The sequence below is a fragment of the Acipenser ruthenus genome, chromosome 18 (assembly GCF_902713425.1).
Source record: "Acipenser ruthenus chromosome 18, fAciRut3.2 maternal haplotype, whole genome shotgun sequence".
In the NCBI taxonomy this organism is placed as follows: Eukaryota; Metazoa; Chordata; class Actinopteri; order Acipenseriformes; family Acipenseridae; genus Acipenser; species Acipenser ruthenus.
In genome coordinates, this window is record NC_081206.1 from 24,986,090 (window position 1) to 25,010,762 (window position 24,673).

General features: G+C 35.7%; 1 protein-coding gene and 1 long non-coding RNA gene across 3 annotated transcripts in view; both read left to right on the forward strand.

Annotated features, from left to right (window-relative positions):
- Nucleotides 1-24,673, forward strand: part of kiaa0586 (KIAA0586 ortholog) — a 162,703-nt gene that overhangs the window by 35,065 nt on the left and 102,965 nt on the right. The gene's annotated exons all lie outside the window — the stretch shown is intronic.
- On the forward strand, nucleotides 1,983-11,763 carry LOC117422346 (uncharacterized). Its single transcript, XR_004547624.3, has 3 exons — nucleotides 1,983-2,814; nucleotides 9,462-9,488; nucleotides 10,314-11,763. It is a non-coding gene; the product is annotated as an uncharacterized LOC117422346 (long non-coding RNA).

Here is a 24,673-nt window from a genome sequence, read left to right on the forward strand (position 1 = left end):
AATTGGTGTATATAAAATGTTATTTTTGAATGGTTTAATTTCTTTTGGCGTGTGATTTGTCTTTTATATGGAATTACCCTGAAATTAGTTAATTACTGGCATATATCTAATATTTGAGCAGTGAACTCAATCAAAAGTGCTGCACAGCTTTGTGTCCTGCAGAAATGCAGGTTAACATATAATTACTGCAATATTGAATACATATATACTGTGGATTTAGAAACTCTGACTTAATTTTATTATTTTAAATAAAATATAATAGAGGTACCACTGAAATAGTTGACTCATTGAATTGAAAAGTGTCAGTTGGCCTCAGAAACTAGTAGTACACTAATCGCACATCACGTGATGGTGAAGTAATTGGGAAGATTGGTTTCAGAAGGACAGAACTGCAGTTGCGTAGGCAATTCATTAACATATAAATTACATTGTAGAACATTTTAATAAATTCATTTTGGAAAATTCAAACCAATTTTAAAATAGAATGCCCATACAGCCAAGTGTTATGAAACAGTATGTTCACAAAACGAGCAGACGTTATCACATACATAATTTAATGGCTTCTCTTTGACTGTACCTCAACTATCCAAATATGTCAAATATAATCTAGCTGCATCAATAGATAGATTTAGTTAAACGGTGTATTACATCATTGTATAACAAGTTAATTATTTAATAGGAAAAAAGGCAGTGTTCATGTAATTTTAGTATGTAAAGAGTTAACCTACTTCTAAATTTGTTAACAGGAATGAGCCAATAGAGTAATACCTGTGTATTATGAGTCTGCTTTTTATACAGCAGGTTCTATCTATGGTTCCATTGTCTTGGAGGTATAATGAAGGTGCCCTTAACTGTCAAAACAATCGCTTATACCAATACAGACGGAGCTAGCAGTCTGAATACATAGTAGACAAGCAAGTGCTTCAGCAGAATATTAAAACAAGATATATTGTAATGGCTATTGGTTTTCTTGACCACATTTAATTAACACATTAGGAGACCATGTTGTTCAAATGTATTCTTAACAAATTCAAGTTACAGAATGAAGATGACATATTACTGTAATACATTTAATAACCTACCTAGATTTTTTCATTTGGCATTCACCTCTGAAAAGATACAATTTTCCGCCAGTATTTATGGAAATGGTGTGTGCCAAGAATTTAACAAAGACTTATTTAGAATACAGAATCTGTAGTGAATTAAGAAGCTTCACCAGACCTGAAATTGCAGAATTAAGTCATATGTCAGCTATAATATTGTACTGGTCTTCTAAATTTTCTGACTATAAAAAGAAAAATTATATAATTTATCTCAGTGACCATTTATCTTGTTCCTGAGAATTAGTCACGAGTCATGTCTGCTGGAAGATTTTCATTACAGCTTGTAATATTGCATTGTAATACATATAATATAAATGTTTTTATAATAATTTTGCTTAGCATATGTGCTGTATCAGTATCAAAACAAATGTTAAAAATAGAAGATGTGAGTATTGACAAAATGTAATCATGCAGTTCATATTTCTATTCAAAATTGGATAACAGTTTTATTAATGTTTGTAATGTGTGGTGCTTTTGAAATAACCAATCATTTCAACACACACAGTCATTACAAACTTGATTAATATGATTATGAATCTAAAATAAACACTCACAATGATCTGCAACATGCTTAACAAAATGGTGTGCCTGAAAGATCTTGCAGTAGATTTGAACATGCAGGTTGTGTCGCTAGAAAATATTTTATCCATTTAAAGTCATTGGCTCACACCTCTGTCCACACAGCAGTGGTTTGTGAGTTTAACAAGGCACAATACTGGCTTTTCTGATCTGCATGGAAGATAGTAAACCAGCTAAAAATACCAGTGTGTTTCTGCTGTATCATATACCAGCTGGGGAAAGATAATCTGGGAAAGAGATTTAATTCCCTCTAGGCCCCAGCATGAAAAACAGGCTTGGTTTCAGAGCAAATTACCTCGGCTCAGCTTTTGTCTTCAGATCTTAAAGAAAATAAAAAAATATGAATTGCAACAACAACCGCTAATTCAGGTTGCTCCTAGTTTCACTTGGATTTGAAAATACTCCAGCGGTGTGTGGTGTGTTGGTTTTCGAGTATAAGGGAATCGCAGTTTCCTGAAGCTGAATGGATTGTTTGTTTGGTGCAGTCTGTCTGCTAATAATAACCATTTAGTGCAGTTCAAAACAAGGTGATGCAAAGGGACACAAAATAAACCAGACCTTGCTTTTGACCTTCAAGTGCTTGCTAAAAATAACTAACCTTCATTAACATTTCTATTTGAAATTCCATGGTGTTCTTTTTTTTCTTTCCTCTATCATTGGACTAGATTGATTTAGATAAACTAAACATCTGTATGTTATTTTTGTATTTGTGGTTTTGCAAACCAAGCACTGTGTTTAGCTATAGTATATTCCATGAAATAATCTTTCATTCAAATTTGCATCCCAATTATCTAATAAATGTCCTAGGTTTCACTGCAGATTTATATCCGTTTGTTACCCTCCAGTGACGCCTGATTCTTTTTTACTGTGCGTGCTTCCCCCTTGCCATATGAGAAAACAAAGGCAAAAGTTTTCCATTGCTGGGTAAAAATCCTGGCAATAAATCCTGTGACTCCAAAGGTTACACTGCAGTAGTACCCTGCACTGTTGCTATTGGTAACCGGCCTCTCACAAAACACCATTTATTCAGGAATGCAAGGATACAAGAGCAGTGGAAAAGGCAATGGAATGTTAACTCCTTCTTTACCAGATGCTTTTAGACCTGCAATTGAAGTTTCCTTTCATTGCTGTGGTAAGTCTGCTTTTCAGTTGGTGTTCTACATACAGTAATATGTTCTCTACAAAAAATGCTTCATTTATTGTTAGCACAGCAACTGATTATAGACTTTTCAACACAATGTCAGTTATACAGCATTTGTTCTCAGTTTATAAAGCCATAAACAACTGTGAGGTCATTATTCTTCAGAAATAATTAGACCAGTAGTTGACAAATAAGATATTACCACACATCTTTATTTTAAAAGGCGGCTTCATTTAGAGCTTGAATAATAACTTAAAACCCCTTAAACAGTAGTGAGAAACCAATTTAAATAAAGGGCTGTGCCTAAAATGTTTTTGGCAGTGTTCTGTACTATTTACTAGTATTCTTATTCTTTCTAGCATAACAGACTCTACAGTTTACCATTTGCATTGGTAAACATATTACTTGACTGAAAATGGAGAGCATGCATAGAACAAACTACAGTGACTGTGTTGGAAGGAAAGGGTTAATCATTTTGTTTTCACTGACTGCTGATCCGAGCAGAGCCATTTACAGACAATGATGTCAGCAGTATCTTTCATTGCCTCTGGCCCCTTGACTGATAATGTATGCAATCTAAAACATTCCTTTCTGGCAAGTAAGCTGCTCAGGGATTCAGGCGTGCACTTCCTGGCCTCTTTTACACAAACATCAGAGCAAAGAAATGGCTTTTTCTCTCCGTTTTCTTTTTTTCATTCCATACATTTTAAACTGGAAAGGGCAATAACATTTCTTCACTTTTTTCTTCTCTACCTTCATTTTTTTGAAATTCCGATTTTCATTTTTTATGATAGTTTAATTAAGCAATTGCTTTATTTCTGTTGCAACATTTTTTTTTTTTTACATTTGCTTTAGAAAAGCAGTGGCGTCCTGCTTATGTTAGGAAGGCAAGAAGTACCAAATAACACAGTTGATCGATGTGCAATATTAAAACAGCACTACGCATTTAACCACTGGCGCAGTTTATCACTATAGAAACTTATTTTTCCCCTTAACTAATCATGACTGTTTTGTAGTTTTATTTTGTTTTTAATTAAAAATAGAGAACTGAAACAGTGATGTTAATATGTACGAAAGTCTTTTAATATGATTGAAGTCAGTCAGACAGTCCCAACATGCTGCCAACTTGCTTGAGTGGAGGACATTATCACTTTTAGTGATATGCTCTTTATAAAAGGTCAGCCATTTTAGCCAGTCTCTTTTAGTTAGTACTTAGGCATGAGTGTAGAGAGACAGAAAGCCTTGCAGGCAAAAAAAAAAGTCTATTAGCTTAAAGTTAACCCTGCATAGGACTGCATAGGCACAAGTTGTGATAAATATAGCACATTCCTCAATAAATATTTTTATTAGAGTGTCTGACGTTGGATTCAGTCCCACTTTTTAAATGCCTTCTCAGTGTGGTAATAATTTTTTTTTTTTTTTAAATGTTTGATATATTTTTTTCACTTTAAAATGTAGAATGATATTCTGTTTTTTGTTGTTTTTTGTTTGTGATTTCTAACCTTTTTAGTAAGAAATCAAATTTTAGTTATTTCCAATGTTGCTATTAAAAATAAAATCTGTGTTTTAGAATCACTGTCCTGGAGATTTTGTTAATTTCCTTGGTCTGGCTTCCAGAACAATTGCATTTATTTAGTTAGTGGTAAAAAAAAAAAATGTAAGCAGGAGTACTGATGTGGAACACCGAACACTTTGGAATTCAAGTACTAATCTCTGCATTGTAGGTCAATGTTTACACATGAATGGCCACCTTTAAATTAAGAATTTAAAGCAAGCTGAGTTTGCGTTTATTACAAACATACATACGACTGGCATCAAAAAGATTCCAGTAGCAATGCTGAGTTTAGTTCTTTGGAAAGTACAGTGATGTGATTGAATATTCTTGCTGTGAGTAATGTGTTTTGTTTTTAACAAAACAGCGTGCCAACAGTCTGAGATTTGGAATTGATAAGTAGAAATGTGGCTGTTTATCTTTAGTGTGAAGTGCCCCGCTATCTTGGGCTTAGATTTTTTTTCCAGCAAATACTTTTATAAGATGGAAAATTGATTGCTGATCTTTTTTTTTGTAAGGTCTTCACATATGTGCAGTCAGGCTTCCTTCAACGTTGATTGTACTCCTCTCTATCAGCTGGCATTCATTTCATGTTGTTGAAAATGTTTGACCTTTAAGGAGATAGGCAAAGTAGCACCCTTCAATTATTCTGATAAATTGGCCGCTGTGCTTATTAAACTGTCTGTTATCAGTCACATGAAGAAGGCATCTATGCATGCAATAGTTTCTTCTTTAATTAGCAACAAGATATGTTTGGATAGTGAATGTGTATTGAACAAGGTGTCTTGTTTATTTTTTACTTAGAGAGCCCCTGCTCTGAATTTACTAGTCTTTTAAAAGGACACTACCCCCATTGTTTTTCAATATCAAATAAAAAAAAAGAATATACAGTACTTTGGATGCTATTGAATAATTAACATTTTGAAACATTTTTATTTTTTATATTTCTATTTATTTAAGTGGTTACTGATTTTATTTGGAATAACACTAAGGATATACTGTGTACGTATAATATTCACTACAGAGAAAGTTGAAAAAAAGGAAGACAGAAAAATATGTTTTAGATTTTTATTCTATTGTCTTTTTGAATTTCAACAAAATAAAAATTATTGCTGTTGGTATTTTAATTATGGAAACAATACAGAAGAGTGGAAGCCAGGAATGCATGAGTTAATTTGTCCTTTTTTGTGTGTGTGCATGACTTGTTTACATGAGCTACTGGGAGCCATCTTGGACTAAGGCACAAGGCAAGCCAGCGCATTAGAGCTGTGTTATGGAGGCTTTAGGAATTTTGGCTTCTGTCTACACCCCCATCCTGCTCAGCACTTGTAATTAAAATCAAAGCTCATCCTATTCATGCGTATCATTCCACTGTCTTCTGTTTATTGCTTTCTACTAGAATAGGATTATACAACCTCCCCACTCCCTTTCCAGAGGACTCCTCTCACTCGATTCATCTTTTATAAGAAGACTGCATGCAGTAGGATGTGAAGCACTGACAGGGCGTAAGAATAGCCGAAGTCAAAGTCAGTATTGGGAGCATACTTTATTTACATGCTGGACTGCAGCCCAACCCTGCACTGCATGCAAAAAATCAATTTGCATAAAGCTAGTTTGTTTCTGTTTTTGACAAACACTCCACTCTCTCCTGCTATAAAAAAAAACAAGAAAAAAAGCTGAATCATTAGTGGTGAGGATAACTCTGACCCGTCTTGTTGTAATTAATTGGGGGATAGTTTTATGAATCTCCCATTATGTGTGCAGTGGCAGGGAAGAGGAAGTGGCTTGCTTTGACTTCACAAGTGCTTTGGAATTTGTATTCCCAAGGACAAATCAACTAGCTTCCTGAAGCCTCTCCTGTTTGGGATTATACTTTTCAATGTTAACTCCTTTCAGATTCACGGTCACTAGCTGTTATTAGGGTTCAATAAACATTAGACACCACATAACATACAACAGTTGGAATCATGCTGTGTCCAGTTTTTTTTACACATTTTCTGCATGTGTTTCAATATAATCTTTATCCTTAATTTGGGGGATTTTTGACGTGGGCCCGATTTTGATGATGGAACAAACCTCTAATGCTAGGATAAAATGGATTTGCCCCTGATTTTTATGAAAAAACTAGGCAAAAATGGGAGCAAACTTTTTCAGCCCAAGTTTCAATACGTTCCTTAAGGAGTGGTGACAGTGATTTATGCCTACATTTTAGTAATACTGTGAAAAGTACCATTAATAATGTGCTCAATATCTTTTAAAACTTGAAGGATAGCGCAGTACATGTTCCGATTTATCCAGTAAAAAATATGTATTAACATTACTGAGGCTGATGTAGAAGTAAGGGTTTCATCCTTCTACACGTTTCTTGTAATATTAGCACATATGTAATACAGTTCTTGTGAAGATACATTTTATTACACACTAGTAGGTAACAAATCACATTTCTGATTGTCTGAAGCTATGGCCTCTTGTCTGTAACCACCACATTTGAATTCAGACTATGATTTTTGAACTCAAAAGGGTTAGGCTGCCGTTTGCCAGCTCTTTATCTGGTTCATAAAATATTTATATCAATTTAAATATATATGGTTCATTAATTTAAAACTGAGGTTTTAGGCAAATGTAAAATATAGCATTAGGATGTCCTTGAGGAGCAGTTGCTGTGTATCTCCAGCACATGAAGCAATGTAGCTTTAGAATACATAAGTCTTACATACTTCAGAAATCAGGGCATGGTACATTTTCCAAGGAACTGTGCAATGTCATTTTTTTTCTTTTGATTTTTAAGGTTTATAACACATATGGTAAAACCATTTAAAAAAATTAATTCAGTATGCATCATCTCTTTTCCCCAGTCAGTTCAGTGTTTTAGAGGTGCATTCAATCAAAAATTACAGCCCCAGTACTATTATCCTATTATACTGTGACATTCAATCAAAGTTACAGTACTTGATTTGTTTGACATACTTCCAGACTGTGTAAGCAAGAAATTCTTGAATATCACCATAGAAGAGGGAAATAACACTCTCCTGTTTGTCTTGAGCAGATTTCAGCAGCAGCTGCTAACATCAAATAAATATTTCTATTGGAAAGGAATGTAGGTTTAGAACCATGAGTTAGCACTATGGGTTTTGCTGCCATCCTGAGGGAAGTGAAAAATTAGATGGCTCATAAGGAACAAGTCCCTACACTTTTACTGCATAGAACAAGTGGTACCGGTTAACTGGTAAAATCGTTAGAGAAGTCTGCAACTGTGGAGTCATTATATATGGCTCCTATTGTTAAAGGAGGTGGGGACATTTTAGTGTTTGCACGATCCCTAAATCAGATTTCACTCTGGGACAAAAAAACACTGTCTGAAACACCTCAGGTTCCACAATAGCAAAGGAATAAGTGTGTCCCTGGGCTAGGGAGATTCTTTCAAGTGTAATGGTTAGACATTTACACCGGGGCCTCTCCAGGGAAACCGCATATGGAGAAAACCTGTCTGGGGACATACTTAAAGCATATCAAGAGAAAAACATGGCCCTGAACTTTTGTTGTATGTTAAAAAGTTAAATACTATAATTATTAGACCAGATGATTCTCTTTTCATGTAGTTGTTTTTTTAAAAGCCTTTTGCATTTATAGAAATAAGTTTGATGTATTTTTTAATACTCCCTTTTATTTACCCATTATTCTATCCATTTCATGATAAAAACTTGTAGTATTTAGTTAATGCTGTTGCCCCCACAATGCATGATTGATGCATTGAAATGACTCTGTGGGAGTGTGATATATTTAAGAATAAAAACTAATGTCTCTGTTCTTGAGGTGGTGGTTATTATGTATTTGTTTTTTGTTTGTATTTAAAAAAAAAAAAAAAAATTAAAACATTATTAGAAAATAAAACATTTTCCATGTTCTCTTCTTAACGTTTTCTGTGAAATATTTTGACGAGTTTTAATTTAGAACTCCTTTTCTATATACTACATTAAAAAAGCATAGGCCAGCACCCAGGGATAGTCACATGTTGTTTGTCAATGGAGCATGTGGGAGAAGAGTGCTGCTGGAGATTCTTTAATATATAGAGTTCAGTGTAATAGAGAGGAACTTTTCTTACACTGAAATAATGTAAAGAAATTTATAATTTCTCGAAAACAAAGAATTTTAGGAAAAATATTTTGTAGCAAAAGTTTTGCTTTTGTGAATGAGGGAAAAAAGATACAAGAAATAGATGCCTACAAAAATGTATTTTTATTTGGTCACTCTGATAGTCAATACGTTTGGAGAAAGTCTGGTGAGGCGTACAAAGAAAAGAACACCATACCTACTGTCAAGCATGGAGATGGTAATATCCTTCTATAGGGCTGTTTTTCCTCTAATGGCACAGGGAATTTAGATATTGGCCAATCATCTGAAACCCTCTGCTACAAAACTTGGTTTAAAATGCAACGATCCAAACGATCCAAAGCACACATCAAAGTCTGAGAATCATCGGTATGAGTTGAAGAAGGCTGTGCACAAGAGAAGTCCTCAGAATTTGAATGAACAATTTTGCATTGAAGAATGGTCAAACATCACTAAAGAATCATGCTAAAAGCTCATTGACAAATATCCTAATCATTTAAAAGAAGTTATTATTTCTAAAGGTGCCTCAGCTAGCTATTAATTTCATTTTCCTTGTCAGGGTATGAATACTTTTGAATTATCATTTTTGGAGTTTTGCAAAAGAAATTGCTGTAATAAATAATTGTAGACATCAATTTCTTATAACTTTTTGTTTTTTTTCCCCTCAAGATTTTTCCTATCATTCTTTGTTTTTGAGAAATTTCTAGCAATTATAAGTTTCCATTGGGGCATGTAAACTTTTGATTACAACTGTATGTGTATATATATATATATATATATATATATATATATATATATATATATATATATATATATATATATATATATATATAATTTATTATACAGGGTGGGCAGCTGAGCTGTGAGCTTACTTTGAAGGAGTAAACTTACGAAGGACCTTGTTAATAACAAGATAATGAGTATATCGTACATTTTTTCTTCATACATTTGTAATCAGTTTTGTTTCTTCTGACAGTGTATATCACCAGAATCTGACTTCCAGGTAATTAAAACACTCTTTATGCCAAATATTTATATTGTGGAGCATCACAAACCTCTCCGTTGTATTTATGTTGAGTTAGTAATGTCTTTTTTATTTATTATTATTTTTCTGTATATTTGCATAAAAAAAGCCTGATACGCCTCACACGTAAACAGTAAAAACTCAATAACATTTCAAGAATATCTTCCCTGACAGCGATAAAAATGGAACATTGTTTGAACAGTGCAACTGTAGGGCTTTGTGCTGAGCTCCAATCATTCCAAAGGCTGACTCATCTCTACTGTGATGAGTTTACCTTGTGAGCCGAGCCTATTTCAGAGAGAGAGAGCAAGAGATCTGATGCAATAGCTGTCACTACTGACACCTCCAGGTTCAGTACCGTTTCATGTAGATTCATAAGAGCTAGGAGGAGGGTGAGAAATGTTTGTGTAAAAGCACAATTCTGTAACTACCACCAGGATTGTTTCCATGGTGACATTGCTGATGAGTAACTCAGCTGAGTCTTTTATCAGCCATTAAAGTTTTTTTTTTTTTTTTAGTCTTATAAACCTCAGCAAAAGCCTTTGTAACATTTTTCTTTTAATTGCTGTTTATAGTTGAGAACCCTTTTTAAAAGCATTTTAATGATGCAGTCTCACATCCTGCGTTTTTGAAGGAAGAAAACATAACCTGTTCAGGAGATTTAAAACACATAATAATAATAATAATAATAATAATAATAATAATAATAATAATAATAATAATAAAATGTCTAGTGTTCTGTTCTGCTAGATTAATTAATTTCTCTGAAGAATTTTATTGAGCTTTTTTTTATTCTTGTGGCAGGAGGTCCATATGACAAGAAGTCACTGCAAGGATGGCCACAAAAATAGCCTACATCATCATATACTTGGACTTCCAAAAAGCCTTTGACAAAGTGCTGCATGAAAAGCTAATCCGAAAGCTGCAATCTCTGGGAATACAAGGAAGTACATGCAAGTGGATACAAAACTGGTTAAAAGCGAGAGTACTTCTAAGAGGGGAAACCTAGCTGGGGCTGTACGCTGTGGGGAGCCCCAGGTCTCTGTGCTTATCTCATCACGTGTCCCTCTATTAATGGGTATACATTTTTGTTTTAGTTTAATAACTGAAATATTAGTTAGAGCATAAGAACGGGTTAGTGACATTTTTGTGGATTTTTGACATAGTGTTCGTTCTATTTTAAGAACGTTTTTTTTTTATTTAGTTATTTTTCTTTACTGTTATGAAGCTGCTTTTTAAAAATAAGTTCAGTAGTAGGTCCAGAGAGAGAGAGAGAGAGAGAGAGAGAGAGAGAGAGAGAGAAAGAGAGAGACCTCAAGGCTTGACTGACTATTGGTTGCTGATACAAAGGCAGAAGCTTTGTAGTGTGAAGTCTGAATCATTTTCTCAAAATCTGTGAAACCTGACGTTTGTTTAAGTACTTATATCTGTTTAGATAAACTTCTAAGAGGCAGCTTATATCTGAATTGAACAATTACAAAACAAACTGCTAACTTCATAATCTGTGAAGGTGGTAATTGTCAACGTACTGGTGCTTCATTTTGATGTATTACCACTGCTACAAGCCTTCTGCTTGTTAAAAATAAGAGTCACGATGTCTTTGCAGGCTGCATGTTAGAACACCAAGATGATGGGTGAATTGTATGTTGTCATTGGTTTCCAACTGTCAGCATAAATTATAGGGAAGAATGAGCATAGTAAACACATTTTATGCCCTTATGTATATTTATGACACCTCTGGGCCAGTAATACATTGAAATGGATTTTCTGCACACTGTCCTAAACTAGTTTTGTGCGATAATGATTTTTTTTTTTTTTTCATCAATAACCAGCTCAATAATTAATAGAAATATCACCTTGTTTAATTATGAAATGTGTTGTTCATCAAATAATGTCTTAGAAAGTGTGTGTAGACATTGCTTTTAGAATGCTTTCATTATTCATATACAGGTATTCTAATAATTTAGAAATTAAAGCAACTGAGCAGCAAGTTTAAGTACTGACACCTAGAGGATAACCGATGCTGTTTAGGGTCATTTACCTTTCAGGTTGAATCAATAAAACAGTAGTTTGAACTTGTGTTGCAAAAAAAAGCATTTTCTTAATAGACTCTCCACATAATGATAATAATGTGTCAAATTAACTGCAAGTCTGAATTTTAAAGAATCCTAGTGAATATCAAATAAAGTAAGAAATAATTGACTCTGTTATACTTACCATGGCAATCTTTAATTAAGTGCTGAAACTCATTTTAGCAGACCGGTATTAAACACAGCGGTAGTCATTTTGGACAGTGAAAGCTCAGAATCTGTCTGTGTTGGCTTCATTTTTTTCACATACTGTAACAAAGTGAACATCTTTGATTCCCCAGTTTTCATAAGTTTTTCTGTAACTTTAAAAGTTGTTCTTGTAGAGCAGGGCTTCCAGTTGGTTGACAGCCATTTGTCCTCAGATTGCCTCGCTCACCAGCTGTGCTGGGACACTTTGAGATCAATCCCAGCTGACCATTTGTTATTTATAGAATGTGTGCCCTTGGTTTATTTTTCTTTGTGGGGAACTTTGTGGTATGCCTACTATTCACTGTGTTTCTTAGCGAGGTTAGAGTTTAGTAGCCCTGCTGTGAATTATCAAGTAGTGTCATGTCTTCAAAAATAGATAATTTAGTCTGTTGAGTGACAGACACATGCATGACAGTCTTATCAGGGGCCAGGGTAATTATAGCCTTTTACAAACTAACAAAGAAAGGAAGATGTGCCCTAGGACATTACATACTATACCTATTGAATAATGGAATTTTCTGAATACTTATTGCTCAGTCACATTTTGTGTAATTTTTCACTACTTATGGTATGTTTTGCCTTGTAAAGGAGAAAAAACAGCATCATGTTCACAATAGGAATCACTCTCCATACACTGCCACTAGTGTTTTCCCATGGGCCAAAGAAATGAGCACAGCATTGCTCAATAATACCCGTTAAACCTGGTGTAGAATGGCCCTCCAGCACTGGAGTTGCCCAGCCTTGCTGACAACCCATACACTACAGGCTTCTACCCCCGCTCACACCGCACATTACACTGACTATGGCACTGACTATGATTGACTGTGCCAAAGAAGGGTTTCAGCTTTTAAATGGTAGTACAAGACAGGGGATTTCTCACAGTTTTTCAGAAACAACACCACTTAATACCATTGTTATGTTGTTTTCACTTGTAGAGAATCTTCTAACTGTAAAAAAAACAAAAAAACATTCTGACTTTTCTTTGGGGTTCACATACAGTAGGCACAGCATGAGTGGCACACATGTACATTTTGTTAACATTGTACTCTGACATCTTTTTATAATTCTGGGTTGTATTAAGTGCCATTGAGAACAACATGTTTATGTAGGAGTGAGTTCAATACATATTAGAATCAGATAGAGCACAGCATTTGTGTAGCAGATGTATCAAGTAAAACTGTTTTCACATGGCAGTACACATGCACAGTGCAGCAGCATTTAAAAACATTTGACAAGGCTTTAAAATAGGTAAGCATTGCACAGGAGCCATCGAGAAATGTTTTCTTAAGATGAATTGCGGTTTTGCACAAATATTGTTTTAATTTCTTTTGATTTGTATTGGGCTTTCTAGCCTTTCCTACATTATCTTTTTTGCGGCACCGACAGTAAAAAGTAAACCTAAATCACAATGTTGTATGTGAAGCCCTAAGTTCACACACTTGTCATATAAATCAGTTATATTGGCATTTTGCCTTAGCTAAGATCTCCAGCAAATATTTATTGTATTTTTGCCCTTGAAACCTTCATATTGATCTGTGTTCTGTTTTGGTTGCGTCTACTTCCCTACATTTGCATGCATGCTGGCATCAATACTCACAGTGGTATATCCCTGTCCAGAATAATAAAGCAGTATGCAACACATATGGTTATAGCACCAGAATTTGAAATTTTGATGACGTCTCTCTCTCTTACTGTGCCCTCCTCCCTCAAATAGCAAGGCTGATTAACATTGAGGAAACCTCAGTGGACTGGGTCTATCTTGGCTTGTGCTATTAGGCATGGTCTGGTGGTTATTTAGTGAATGGTGGGGTTCAAAGGAGGATTGAATGTCAGCTTGATGAGAGGAGCAGATATGACAGGCCAGGAATATCCATGCTCTCTCTCTTTTCCGCTGGCTGCTTGCTTCAGCATTGAACAATCTCAGCTGTTTGTGCATGTACAAATCACGAGGGCCATGGTTGCTATGAGACGGCTCCATTTGATTAGCTCTCTGTACCCCCTGGGATATTGTGCCACCCTATTAATGGAATAGTGTAGCATCACTAAGAGAGAGGCTTCCTTTCAGATATTTCTGGCTTTTAGAAAATAGCAAAAATGATGGGGGGGGGGGGGGGGGGGGGTAAATAGTAACCACAGAATGAATAATCGCTCAGAAAACAAATGCCACTGTTGTGAGGATATCTGTAACTGAGAATTCAACACACGCACCTGTCATCTGCTCTCTGCACAGGTTCCCGACCCAGACATGCTTTTCACACATGCTGCACCAAGCCATTACTTCTTATATATTTTAAAATGGAACAAATTGCTTTTGCAAGGGTAAAGTTGGCATTGCATTAAATGAGATAAATGATTTTTTCATGTAATGCACATTCACATTAACTCCCTGATAACCGAGCACCAGGGGTAATCAATTGGGTTGTCTCTTTTTTGTTGTTTTTTTAATCAAATATAATCCGGATACTAAGTGAACTGTGTTTTGGTATTGATGTAACAGCCCCATTGCAAACCTGATGTGCTCCTTTGATAAGTAGACTCAGGTGAGGCACTATTTATTTTGTTCCAGTTCATGCATTTCCAAAGCCAGATTAGCCCTGACTGAGACAGGGCTATTCTTCAACTCTTCCCCTGCCAGACCTCCCTTCCCATTAAACCAGAAGACCTCCATTTGACCTAGGGATCAATTAATTAAGTATTTGTTAAAAACAAAAAGGCACGTGAATATAGTGCAGGTCTTCCTTGATTTTTTAAAATCTTGGTTTAAACTAATTACTCTTGGAATCCACGTACATGCATTTGGGCTGAATATCTTACCTGGACATTGTTTAGAACCAGTTGACTGATTGTGAGCTATTGAGACCCTTGTTTGAGTGTGTGGTATGTTTTCTACAGGGTTCTTCAGGACCTGGAGTTCAGCAAATCTGTTCAGTTTATTATGCCGCCATTTTCACTGCAGATATTATCTTTCAGTTGATGGATTATTATTCTCTGCAATTTCGAATTACCCTTATATTGTCCTAAAGATTTCAATTGGATTTCTGCTTTTTTGTGATTTATTTTTAAAATCCTGCTTTCAGTACAATAGTTTCCAAAACACCCCCTCCCCCCACTAAATGTTTTACTCTGTTGCAGTATTATTAATTCAATGCTTTTTTGTACTGTGTCTTTTAATTGGTTTTTGTATTGTGAATGTGGAGCATGCAAGCCAATATACTGTAGGTAAACACATATTTGTAACAAAATTGGTTTAGTCACTAACTATCTGATGGCCAACAACAGGTGACAGTGTTGATCTGTGGCAGCTCATGTAGAAAAATGTTTACATCGCAACACGATGAAAGGGACACATATGACCCCAGAGTAAGACTTCCTTCAAGAAACGAATCACACATTCAGTACAAGAACACCAAAGCCTGCTAATAGCACTGATCTCTTAGTCTATAGGCCCATCTCTTGTATTACTGAACTGTACAGCATCTGATTGAATTCATATTTCCTCAGAAACATTAAACCAGGAAAAGACATTTGAAAAGAAATAGTTTCTTAATCACACTGCTTTAAATCAATACATCTTATTAAACACCATAACACAGTTACAACCTAATTTAAAAAAAAAAGTGGTGCCTTTTTAATTTGCTTGTGTTGTATGGGAGTTGATTTACTGCCTTTACTGTTTCTTATGCTGATGGGATGTTTAGTGTTACCTTCTGACAGCAGGGCCTGCTGGTAAACAAGCTTGTTGCTAAATTGAGTTCCCTCTTAACTAGTTTAATAAACTGCTTTCCAGCTACTGATTGGGAGGTGTGGTCGCTTTAGGGTAAGGCTCTCCTTTCATGTATGAATGCATCATCTGATAGCTATTAAATTTGTTTGGACTGCATTCCTCCTTTGAAACATATGGCATCCCATATCAAAATCTGGTACCAGTTATGAAGACAAATTAAAAATAAGTACAGCTTAGGATTTATGAGTTACTCATGGTAAATTACAAGTGTTTTTAACAGTCAAACACTATATATATATATATATATATATATATATATATATATATATACAGACGTGCTCAAATTTGTTGGTACCCTTACAGCTCATTGAAATAATGCTTCATTCCTCCTGAAAAGTGATGAAATTAAAAGCTATTTTATCATGTATACTTGGTATGTCATAGAATAAAGCAAAGAAGCTGTGAAAAGAGATGAATTATTGCTTATTCTACAAAGATATTCTAAAATGGCCTGGACACATTTGTTGGTACCCCTTAGAAAAGATAATAAATAATTGGATTGCAGTGATATTTCAAACTAATTAGTTTCTTTAATTAGTATCACACATGTCTCCAATCTTGTAATCAGTCATTCAGCCTATTTAAATGGAGAAAAGTAGTCACTGTGCTGTTTGGTATCATTGTGTGCACCACACTGAACATGGACAAGAGAAAGCAAAGGAGAGAGTTGTCTGAGGAGATCAGAAAGAAAATAATAGACAAGCATGGTAAAGGTAAAGGCTACAAGACCATCTCCAAGCAGCTTGATGTTCCTGTGACAACACTTGCAAATATGGTCCATGGAACTGTAGCCAACCTCCCTGGGCGCGGCCGCAAGAGGAAAATCGACCCCAGAGTGAACAGAAGGATAGTGCGAATGGTAGAAAAAGAACCAAGGATAATTGCCAAAGAGATACAAGCTGAACTCCAAGGTGAAGGTACGTCAGTTTCTGATCGCACCATCCGCCGCTTTTTGAGCGAAAGTGGGCTCCATGGAAGAAGACCCAGGAGGACTCCACTTTTGAAAGAAAAACATAAAAAAGCCAGACTGGAATTTGCTAAAATGCATATTGACAAGCCACAATCCTTCTGGGAGAATGTCCTTTGGACAGATGAGTCAAAACTGGAGCTTTTTGGCAAGTCACATCAGCTCTATGTTCACAGACGAGAAAATGAAGCTTTAAAAGAAAAGAACACCATACCTACAGTGAAACATGGAGGAGGCTTGGTTATGTTTTGGGGCTGCTTTGCTGCGCCTGGCACAGGGTGCCTTGAATCTGTACAGGGCACAATGAAATCTCAAGATTATCAAGGCATTCTGGAGCGAAACGTACTGCCCAGTGTCAGAAAGCTCTGTCTCAGTCGCAGGTCATGGGTCCTCCAACAGGATAATGACCCAAAACACACAGCTAAAAGCACCCAGGAATGGATAAGAACAAAACATTGGACTATTCTGAAGTGGCCTTCTATGAGTCCCGATCTGAATCCTATCGAACATCTATGGAAAGAGCTGAAACTTGCAGTCTGGAGAAGGCACCCATCAAACCTGAGACAGCTGGAGCAGTTTGCTCAGGAAGAGTGGGCCAAACTACCTGTTAACAGGTGCAGAAGTCTCTGAGAGCTACAGAAAATGTTTGATTGCAGTGATTGCCTCTAAAGGTTGTGCACCAAAATATTAGTTTAGCGGTCCCATCATTTTTGTCCATGCCATTTTCATTTGTTTTATTATTTACAATATAATGTTGAATAAAAAATCAAAAGCAAAGTCTGATTTCTATTAAATATGGAATAAACAATGGTGGATGCCAATTACTTTTGTCAGTTTCAAGTTATTTCAGAGAAAATTGTGCATTCTTCTTTTTTGTGGAGGGGTACCAACAAATTTGAGCACGTCTGTATATATATATATATATATATATATATATATTCTAACCAAGCACTCAATGTATATAATGCTTCTTGCTGTGTTTAAATGGTAAACAAATTACGTTTTATTTCTTAACCTAGAAGGATTCTTTTTTTCCTCATGCAGTTTGTACTGTTAAGTTTCAACAATGGTAAACCATCAGCATTACACTGAATAACATGAAACATTTGTCTAATTGACTCATCAAAACTTAATCTCAGAATGTATGTTTGAGTGTTAGAAGTTATGGAAGTTTCACGTCAAATTTCACGTCAAATTATATTTGCATTCCCAACACAGTTTTACATAGTGTGACTTAAACATCTTCAGCTCTGCAATGTTATTTCAAGTTTTTTTTTTTTTTTCCAGCTAGCGATTGTGTTTCTTGGTATATGGAGGTCAGGGATAATTTTCAGATTGCCCTATGAAGTAAGCCTTGGGGAAGATCTGCCAGATTACAAATTGTAGTCTAATTATACTTTTGCTTTGAAGAATGAACAGACTTCAATTACCTCTCCAAAACACTCAGCAATATAGGTCAGGTTCTAAATAGGTTAACAGAGAAGTGAAGGGTTTACAGCAGACTCGTATAACACCATTCACTATTGTGCTTCGATCAGGAACTGGGATTGACACAGGGAACATAAGAGCAGAAGAGACCCGAAAGAAAAAACGTACAATAGCTGTAATTACCAGACAAATACCTGTTTTGAGAGATGCCAATTATCCGAAACTCAATAGTCTTGAGCTGGCTGCTGTACTGTAGATCCCTTTGTTTAGCTGCTGTATGCATTTCTGTGCCTTCATTTCCAATGAAGCACATTTGTGGCAGAATTGCATTAATTAATCTCAATTTTCATGGCTCCTATATTCAAATCGAGCCATTGAAAACTATTGCAATTTCTGGAAAGGCTTAATTCCACATTTTTCAGCTTTTAATTAGGTAATCTCCATAACTTTACCAATTGTGGCAGTTGTTGATTTTATTTGTTATCATCACCGAGTAAGCCAATAGGGAACCCTTTATGTATATATAACATTGCTGGGTCATTACTGGGATCAGGTCAGGACAGGTGACAGCTATTGATGATTTTCCAACACCTTTACTCTTACATATATTGGATATATTAAAAATGTTTAGCATTTGATTCACACTAAATGAACAAATCTAAATGAAGTGAATAGCTAAATGTCTTGTTTTAAAGGTGTGTTTGGGTTAATACATTTCACAGCACTCCATTTGGATCTTGGCTGAAACCACAAAAGCCGCCTTACCGCCTTAGAAATCATACCGCCTTAGAAACTAATTAGGAATGTCGTAAAAAACATTATGCATTTAGGCCCAAATTTATAAAGGGGAAAAACCAACCGCAAAAGGCCACACATGTGCGTGTTCAGTACGGCCGCACTCAGTGTCAATATAACCACTTATTTTATAAGACTAATTAGGTGAAGAAGGCTATTCCGCAATCAGAGAATTTAAATACCCCTCACCGCAATTAGCGGTGGAGAATTACACACCTCTCACAATAAATAGCGGGTTTGGGTCAACCCTGCGTGTGTAGGCTACACATTCCAAAAGAAAATGAATGGCACACAAAGACCTCAGCCTGGTGCTAGCCATGGTGATGAGGATGCTCGGAAGCGAAAACTGAAATTTACCAATATGGAAGTCAAGATTTTGGTACAAGCAGTACTTGTACCAGGACAAAGGAATTAAATATGGAATGTCTGGTGGCTTCTTAATAAACAAATGTACCACTGCAGAGTTTGTAGTCTAGGTTGCTTATACATTACGACACATCGTCCAGTTAGTACTCTGCTTTGCATATTAGTTCATATAGAATAATTCCAGGTGTATAGACTTTTCAAACTTCAGAAACAATACGTTTTATTTACTTACATCCATGGAAGTCAAAAGGGTGGAAAATCCTTCCATTGTACAGCAATATGTTCAACTTCAATAACTCCATACAACTTCATACAAACAGTTTAACTACGACTTATATCTTCTTTAAATTCTTATGCAGTTGCAACTCTCCTATTTCTTATGTATGTCTGTATTTCTGACTCTATGTATGATTTGAATGCATATCGGTATGGTCTATAATATAGCTACATTATTCAGATATGCCTACAACCAGTTGTACTGTATTTGCTCTAGCTACAAACTACAAACAAATCTGTCCCTCTGTCCTTTTTTTTTTACTGTTTGCTTTCAAACTCAAATTTAACACTACTGTCTGAAACAGTAAAATACCAGAATGCCATATTACAAAACATAAATTCTGTAGGCATTACTAAAATAACAGTGGAGGATGAGCCCTCATTGTATTACATGTATATGACACTTTTTCTTTAGTGCGCCTCAAAATATCGTTCCATCTTTTCTTAGCTCCTCCACCGTTCTTATAATAATGCCTACACTCTAGTAAAGGCTCTCATTAGAACCTTGCTTTGCCACTGTGGGGAGTCCTTTTTAGGTGCTTCTAAGAACCTTTTTTTTGCATGGATTCTATATTCTGTATTTGCAGACTTTCTTTTTTGTCATGTAAGCTATGAAACATGTATTGAAAATTGGAGTTTGCAAAACAGTACGGTATTATAAACCGCGATTTACAAACTGACTTGATCAGAAGGGTTAAAAAATTAGCTGTTTGCAAAATGTTATTAAATGTTTCTTTGTCCTTGAAAACGATGTCTCCTTCTTGCTGCAGACAAGTCTCCCACATCACCTTGCCTTTTATATAGCCTACTGTCTGACTGCAGCAAATTAACGCCTGAGTTCTTAAAATAATCAAGCAAATACGAGGCCCGCAATTACCGGCAGCTATAATAAAATAGACTGAATATTTAATAGACCTCATTTGCAAAATCCCCTCCCAATTTTAGTGGTTTTATTCAGAAACGCCCCAGAATTACATATGCATCAAGGGCTAAAGCGACCTTACCCTCACAAATCACGTATTAATTGTGTGTATATGCCATTGCGTGTGTTTTATAAATCCCATCTAAGAATTCAGAACCCTCAGCACCCATTTTACGGTCGTAAAACATGCACAATCCTTTTATAAATCTGGGCCTTAGTGCTCAAAGTTGAGCATAAGCAACTTATTTTTAGTGAAATGCTCTAATGGTATGATACAGTTTGCCAAAAAAAATGTGCAAGTATCCTCACACATGCAAACCTAGTTAATGGGATTTTCCATGCGAGGAACCACAGTTTTCTCACCTGTAGTATTACATTTGGCCGGATTATATAAAGGTCACCTAATTTGTACAGTCCAGAATTCTCAACCTTCATTTTTTGTCTATGCTAATTTGTCACTGTGGATACATTTTTTGCAGATTTAGTTTTTGATTTTTTTGTGTTATTTTGAATTGCTTTTTACATTTCTTTTACTATTCTAGAATTCTCCAGACAAGCTCAAAGTCAGTTTAAGGCTGATTTGAGTGAAAAATGTTAACTCAATATTGGAGCAACAGAACCCAGAACCACGTAATTATTGCAAATAAAATGCTAAGCCATTGAATTACATTTGACACGACTTACTGTAAATATAAATATGACTAGAAGGGGCTCTATCTGACTGTGTCAGATAATAACTGGTCAAATCTAAATACTGCAAACAAATCATTAATGTGTAAGTGATTTTTTGTATATTTTCCTCTGTACTGTGTGTGGAAAGCCAAGGAGAGACCCATTTTAATTATTCAAATGGCTGCAGTATTGAATAAACCTCATGAGTTGCAGCAATCTATCAGGCAACCAAAGTCATTCTCATGGTGAAATATCATCTTAAATAAATTAATAGGCAGAAGCATTTACCTGAATCCCAATAAGTTGATTTGCAGAATGCTGTGCAGATATTGCAGAAAAATGCAGACAGGCATTACCTGTTTGCAAAGCTGCACTCTTCATTAGCACTGAGCCTTGCCTTTTTATTGATGCACTGCAACAAAATGAGGCAAAAGCTAGTTTGCATTAATGAGGCCAACCATCAATTATGTGGATTTATAATTCCAACACACAGTCTTTGATCTGCAGCATTCCTAACTCAAACATGACTGCTGAAAACATGTTAACTTTATGTAAAAAAAAAAAAAAAAAGGTCAGAATTACAAAAGGCAGATTTTAACTATATTGTGGGTTAGGCTGGAACAGTTTCTTTTCCTTTCATGCTCCCCATTGACTCCGAGTTAGCAGCACATTAAGGATGCATGTCAGTGCTTTCATTAATCAAAGACTGTGAGCAGAAAGCACATAAGCAGCCATTAAGATTGCCCTGGATGTTGTGGAAACCAGGAGAATATAAATTACTTTCAGGCTTTGGGGGAACCTGATCCAGATGTGGGAGGACTAAATGAGTCCTCGGGATTGATTTTTATTGCAGTGGAGTGTGGGCGTAGCCATGGACATTACAGTATTTCCATTTGTCGAGTCGGATACCAAACACAGCAGGAACTGGCTTCAAGCAAATGTATTACACTTGAAAACCAAATTTTACAGTGTTTTAAAATTTGGTTTTCAAGTGTTTTTTTTTTTTTTAAGACTGAATTTCCATATTTCTTCAGTTGTGCCTTTGCAGTGCTATGAATTGCTGAAATGGAATAAAACAATACCTGTACAAAAGGAAGCCCTTTGATCCATGCTTCTGATATGCAGATTGCAACCCATTTTGCTGAGGTGATGACATTTGGATAAGGTGAATGCTGCAGACAGATATTGTGTCTTTCAAATGGAAAATCATTCCTTCAGCAGCAAGAAAAAATTAACTATTACATGGTGATTTATCATCATTATAAAACTTCTATCCAAAGAATTGCTTACACTTCTCACTCTGATTATCAGTTTTAAAGTATAGAGTCCTATTCAGACATTCTACTGCTGGGAATGTGTTATAGAGTATTATACATGATGTTGTGCAAGCTGGGGTAACACCAGGAGTGGGCTTCCTGTCTCTTTATCAGATCGTATTTAGCCTTTTGTACTGTATATATAAAGGTACAACTTTGGCAATTAATGAAGGAATTTCTATGTGATTCACAACCAGTACCATGACATTCCTGATGGTTGTGTCACACTGTCCGTAACCACTGTTCATTATAAACTTCAGCAACTTTTGAAAATATTGTCACAGAATAAAATCTAAATGAAGAAGCATTCTTGCATTGGAAATATGCTAAGTGGGCTTCTGGCTGGGTACATTCCCTGTTAGAACTCTTCATTTTACAAACTCTACATTCTACCCAGCTATGAAAATCAATAATCCAATTATGTTTCCCATATAGTGGACTGTTATTTTAATGTTATTTTCAGGATCCAATTGTGCACTATTTGTTTTGACACAGGGTCTGAGTAGTGCATTGCTTTGAATCTGGAACCACGATGAAGTAGCAGTGGTTGTACATGCACATTGTAATACAGTACTGCTGGATTTCTGTTTCTTTTAGTCTCTTCTAAATGTCATGCTTAATATTAATACCACAAAATAACAATACTCACGTATAAGCATAATCTGTTTCTTTTCTAGGTTTCCCTGGGATTCCAAACAACAAACCTCAAGAATCAACTGGGCAATAAAATAATGATGTTAAAATACCAATTCATATTTTGTTGGATGCAGGCTGCTAAGATTCTCGTAGTGTTGTCATTTGCAGAGGTCATGTTTTAAACCTGAAACACGCCTCTGGTACTTTGATGCGGGATCGTGGCAATCTTGCGGCTGATTAGTCCCTTTGGGGAACGCTGTGCAGCATTTCATTGCGTTACTGTTTTAAATAAAGTCGTTCTTTTCTATTTTGGATGCTCATTGGTCTGGAATAGCTTTAGCTAACAGAAGAAACATCTCCAGAATATCTTTACCCCAGTGAAGGAGTTGAGAGGATACTGGGATAAGACTCTAAACCCACTTCTAAACGTACATATTTATAGCTATCTAGCCATCAGAACTTTTAGAAATGCAGGCCTTAAGATGAATCTAAAAATGTATGAGCTTTGTATTAATGTTAATAACTATTAATAACCAAGTGAGACTGACTGTTTTCCTCCTAGCAGTGCAGGTACATTTTAATAATGACACATGCAATCTTGGCAGGATTTTGAACAGGATCAGCAGAAAGTGTCAGGGACAAAGAGGAGAGTCATATCTCTTTTTTTATTGTTGTTGATATTATTACAGTGCTCCCCCCTTTTATAACGCTGTAGTCGGGAGCCATTGTAAACATTTCAAGCGTTACAATACAAGTAAGCCATAGTTAAGAGACCGTGCTATTTGTGTTCTGCCTTATAACGAGAATACTAGTGTTAGTGTAATGGCATTATGGGGCAAAGGGGAGCCATGACCGTACTAATCTGATCCGCAGTATAAAGGGCTGCCTTATGAAGGGGGAGCACTGTATTATTATTATTGAAGTGGAATTGCATCTTGTGATATTTGGTAACAGCGTATCATTTATTTTATTATTTAAGCAAAATAGATACAGTATATAAAAGCTTTTTCTATCAATTGACACAGTGTGTTCCTAAACACAACCAATTCTTCATACATGCATATCCTGTATGTGGTTAATAGTTTTTAGCTACAACAAACATTTCGTTTTTATAAAAACATTTGAAAGCATGAATGAATATCTTTTCATTGAGGGTTAATTATTTCAGTAGTTAATTATACTTATGTGTTTCACTGAAATTCAGAAAAAAGCCATTTTTTACATGCACCAAACAGCTTTATGTTTTTTCCCAGTGCCCAAAGCACTTACAGGTCATAGTTTGATCTACCATAGGTTATTTTTCTAAGCAAATCTTTTGAATAAATAATGATTTGCGTTTGAGTGAAAGGGGCGATCAATCAGGTTGGGCTGACAAATCTGCATTAAGAGCTTTTAACGCTATTTTTTGCAGAGTGCGTCATCCTTCAAATTACAGGTCTGTTTGTATTTCAGTTTGAGTAGCACAATCAATACTTGCATTGATCAAAGCCAGCTGTTGAGATTCATTTCTATCAAAATGATAAATGTGGGCTTGGTATTCGAAGTTCCTTTTAGCGCTTCAACATGTATAAACAAATGTTTTGAATAACAGCTCTGTAGTGTAATATGATCCACACAGCCCTAAAAACCCTAGCTTGCCTCATGAGCAATGAGGCATTTAACACGCTAGGAATAAATTGCATACTGGCAAGGGCCGCTGAGGATTGTTATTGGAAGCAGTTAC